This window comes from Aedes aegypti, chromosome 3 (genome assembly GCF_002204515.2).
Source record: "Aedes aegypti strain LVP_AGWG chromosome 3, AaegL5.0 Primary Assembly, whole genome shotgun sequence".
Taxonomy (NCBI): Eukaryota; Metazoa; Arthropoda; class Insecta; order Diptera; family Culicidae; genus Aedes; species Aedes aegypti.
The window spans coordinates 353,166,880-353,171,853 of NC_035109.1; the positions used below are offsets into that span (position 1 = coordinate 353,166,880).

A 4,974-nucleotide genomic window follows, 5' to 3' on the forward strand; every position below is an offset into this window, starting at 1 on the left:
GATATGTCACCACACGAAGCATTTGAAGTCGTCAGCATACATCACTATTACACACTTTAACGTAAAAACAATACTAAAACTAACTAAATCAACATTATTATCGTTACACCCAACCTGATATTATCGTTACACCCACACATATCCGCTAATTCATACGTATCAGATACACTTGAAGTCACTGAAGTTGCTGAATCTGATGCCGTTCTCATAAATGTCACAATTTTTAGCTACTGGTCCCCAAAGTTGTATAAAACACTGGTTTAATCGATGTTTACACGAAATATAAAGTTTTTATTACTAAACTTTTTTACGATTTAATCACCATGAATGATAAAAAAGAGAGTGCTTCGTGAAGCCCAAGCAGGACAGTTCGGTTTTGCGTCGTCCGATTGATTTTGCTGACGGATTCGCGCGTGTTTTCGTTGCCGGAGAATTTTTTTCCCTTGTTTTGGAGCGTCTTGCTGGGTACGTATTTGGGAAGGCCCAAACAAGACGGTTTATTTTCGGGACGCCAAGAAGTTTTGCTGTCAGTGTCAGTTTTGTGTTCAGTCGAGAATGGATTACCAACTGGTGAGTTCGTTTCATGCTTATGATAACACATATTTTCTTGAAAGCGTAACTTTTATGTAATATTAAAACAAACTTTGTATGGTTTGTCACTATAGGTGTCGGCATTATGCTTTTTTCTTATACAATTTGAATATACATATATTTTTCTCTTTTTGACATTATTAAAAATTATCTTTTGAATTGTTCGACATTGTGAATGTTGACGTATTTTCTAAAACTTCTACCATATCGAGACAAAATGCACAGTAATACTCATATGTAATTTTCAAACAAACTATGTATTGTTCGTCACTACAAGTGTCGGCATTATTCCTGTTTCATATAAGTTAAAATATATACATGTAATTTTCAGTTTTCGTCATTAATAAAAACGTCTTTTAAATTGTTCGACATTATAGATGTTGACGTATTTTTTCCAAAAACTTCTCGAGACAAAAATACAAAACTAGCTTTAAATACAAGTCGTATATTTCCCCCTTGTCCATGGATCGCATCACCGACCAGAGGTGACTCCCAGATCTTTTCCTCCCTCACTAATAAACACCCTTCTCGTGGTGATTGTGGAGATGCAGAGGTATTCTCGGTCTCTAGAAGCAACAATCATTACACCCTAACATTCCTTCCCCATCCCAACTGACTGTAAGGACTTGGCCGGCGCCGTTATTGATCAATAATATTAGATCTGCTAAAATTGCACTTCGAGAGTAAGCGGAAACTCCCATCCCTTACTCATTTGGATCGTAGTGCAATTCTTACCAGTTCCGATCAATCACGGAGTAGCAACCATTGACAGGTACAGTCAGTCTATGCTATGCTATGCTAATCACCATGAATGATAAAAAAGATAAAACTTTCATTTCATATATAATTTGGTTGATTGTACGATTCAATTCAGGTTGAATCCATTTTTTCAACACATGTGCACTGCCCGTAAATGCATAACTGTCCCATATGGAATAAGTAGGCATTGGAAAAATAGTGCTCAAAGTTTGAAGTTTGTTTTCTCATACAAATTTTCATAACTTTCTAGCACATTTCTGCACGCCCTATTCATTTAGCACCACCGCACATATTAATCATTTTGCTTTTATTGATCAGCAAAAATAGGGGAACTTACGTATTCTCGGCAGTCTAAGCCGATGCCGCGCTTCTTTTGTAATATTCTCGGACATCAGCAGATAAATTCCGTGTTTGTCTGTTTACATTTATGCGTTGCTCAATCCTCTATCGATTCACACCGACAGACTTGTCAAAATGCTTTTGGAAACGTTTTTATAACGCTGCGAACATCTCTTGTCAGTGTGATTATTGTCGGCAGCCTCATTCTGTTCGGCAACTTTCCCATAAGAACTGCTTGTGAATCACTTCGGCAGCTCCAAATCAGTCGCATTTTGAGGCGTGTTCATTTGAATTGATGACATCTCTGGCGGTATTGTTTGTTTTGTCTCGGAAATCTCGTCAGTGGGAAGCGGACAGAACAAAGAATCATCTAAATGTTTTCATTAACGTGTTTTGATAGAATAATACTGTGAATTTGGCGTTTGAAATTTGATTGCCGATAATAGCCGAATGGAGCCGAGGCCGTAAGTCTCCCTATATACAATTCTCGTTTTGCAGTTGCTATTTGGGTTGAAAGTTCATATAGTTATCCTTTTCAAATTTCATACTGTTATCTCTTTATTATTCAATATGGGACTGCACCAAGCTCATGTTTTTGCGCAACATTTTTTAACAAAGTATGTAAATTTTGAAATACACAGTAAAGTATACACTAAACCGTACATGCTACGATGAATAAAGGTGTTGGTTCTAAAATCCTTATGGGACAGTTATAGACAGTGCAGTACCCATACAAAATTCATTATTTCTCTTATATGGAAAAATACAATACTCCTCTAAACCATAAAAAAATAACTTGTGAGCAATGGAAGTATTATGCACTTTGCTAATAACTATTTTTATCAGGCATGCAAATTGACAAATTGAAAAGATGGTGAAACAGCTGAGAGAGACATCGGGCATGTAGCTATCGCTCAAGAAGTAGAGAGTTCGATTCCCGAGCACTATTTTTTTCTGTTTGGGAGCTATTCAAAGCTCATTTTCAAACCAGCAGCAATGTTATTTTAAGATCGAGCTTATATATCTATCATATATAATGGATACCTTTTGTTACATTCAATCCACCATAATTTAACAGTTTTCGTTCGAACTGTGTTGTTTTTAATGAAAAATATTGAATTCATCAAAAAAAAAATCATCTTATGAATGAAAAAAAAAATTCATTGAATGAAAAAAAAAATCAAAACATTGTCGACATGAATACATCAACTGGAGGGTGAGATCAAAGGAAAAAGTATTCGGAATCATTTGATACTGATACTGCTTTTATGTCATCATTATTGCCGAAATCGTTAATGGGCTATCAAGCCTTAAGGACTCATCATCGTCATCATTCTTTAATCCATTGGAAATTCGCAGCAAAATTATCAAATTTAATTAAACAAAAATGCGTAACCCAATTTTCAAGAGATTTCGTGATTTTCACGACCAAGGCCCAAGGGTAAATTTTGTGGGTTCTGCGGCTTCTGCGGAATCCCGAATTTGTATTATCTTATGTTATCATCATTGTTCCATTCTAGGATACTCAAAAAGCAAAGGCAAAGTATTTCAGTATTACAATTTATTTAGTGTTACAAATGTTTCATCTTCCATTAGTGATTTAACGATGCTGACCTTCCCAAGTAACAATGAATGCTGAACAGAAAGATTATTAGCTGAACATTAGCTGGTTGATGGTGCGTAAGGATGAACATGGTCAAAGCTGAACATTATTATGAAGGGAAGCTTAGTCAATGCTCGTATTTAGAGACGCATTAAAAGCTGAATATGAAGCTGAAAAATATTTTGTTCATCTATTTCATTCACTTTTATTCATCTTCCCCGAATGGCACATATTGAAGGCTCTTTAAAACTGTATTTAACCTTTCTACAACCTTTGGACCGCTCTACTATAAGTAATATTTAACGAACCTTTCCTGGGCGACTTTCATCCGTATCTACAACTTTTTTTCATTCTAATAAATCTTCTACTATAAGTGAACGTTTGTTACCGTCAAGACCTTAAATCCCATGTTTGCTGTGTAAATAGGTGTTTATCTTATAATTTAATACTTAATAGTATAGTAATAGTAAAATAAATGTTTAAAATTAATTCAAAATACATTGAAAAGTAGTAATAAATAAATAACTTAAAAGCATGCACACTCAAAAGTTTAAAAAGACGAATCTAGGGAACAAAATTTGTTAAAACACTCATACATAACACTATACCCCTCGTACTCACTGCTAAACAGCAAAACGGGCTGCCACATACAATTAAAGGGACCAAGGAGAGAGAAAGAGAAAAACATGCTGAATTGGGGTAAATGAGAGGTACCTGGCTATTGCTTGATAAGCCAAAGATTCTTTCCACTTTACCTCTTGAGCGAGTCGGAATCTATTTCGTTACGATAAAATCAAAGCCGTGATATAGTGGAATTTTGACTTAGAGTCTACTGAAAGCGAATCAGGTATGAACATACAAACTAAAATAGCCCAGGTACCCTCTAATGAAGCCGTATTGTGGAATTATTGTTCCTATCAGGACCCAAGGGTGCAAGTTCTCACCCACGACCACGTGAAGTACCAGAGCGAATTGGTTATCTACGGGCCAAATCTCGCCGGAGACTCCAGCTCGCGAAATCTGTGGGTTTTAGAGGTCGGATTAATCCTTGATCCTTTGGAGAACGCCCATAGACACAGATCGCCGGATTGTAAGGATATACCAGGCAGTTGTGGCAGATAACCCCCAAGCCATTGTGTGACGATCAGGCCATCCTCAGAAGCAAGTTCACGACGTCTTCTGCGTCTACCAGGCACGTTGAATCCCTCTCTGCATGTTATTGGGACCAACCATCCAAAGCGTCGCGGAAAACCACCCCAGCAGGACTTTCCTGCCGATTTGAGTGGAATACACCTAGTCTCCATTCCCAGCAACACGTAATCCCCCTCATGTGGCAGACCCCATCGAGAGCAGCGCATCATCACCAAAAGGCCGGCCCAACGACACACTATACAGACACACATGCATGTAAGTTAGGAAATAAAAGGTTAAATGATAATTTCCACTTCATTCAGATTATTTAAGAAGGAAAGAACTCCTGAATAGCCAAGTACGCCGACTCTGAGAGAAAAGACACAGGCCCTAGCTTGCCGGCATACAGAGATACAAACGGGTCCTTCTGACCCGCCAGTAACACGTTATATAATAGGAAGTCCAAATAATTGTTGTTAATAAATACCGTTTTGATTCATATTACGGACACTTAAGGCCTCAATGAAGTCAATGAAGTCAACCCATCAGGA

The 4,974-nt window shown here is 37.3% G+C and overlaps 1 long non-coding RNA gene across 1 annotated transcript; it reads left to right on the top strand.

Annotated features, from left to right (window-relative positions):
• Nucleotides 1–3,877: 3,877 nt before the first annotated feature.
• Nucleotides 3,878–4,730, top strand: LOC110679344. Its single transcript, XR_002502411.1, has 2 exons — nt 3,878–4,139; nt 4,214–4,730. It is a non-coding gene; the product is annotated as an uncharacterized LOC110679344 (long non-coding RNA).
• Nucleotides 4,731–4,974: the final 244 nt, after the last annotated feature.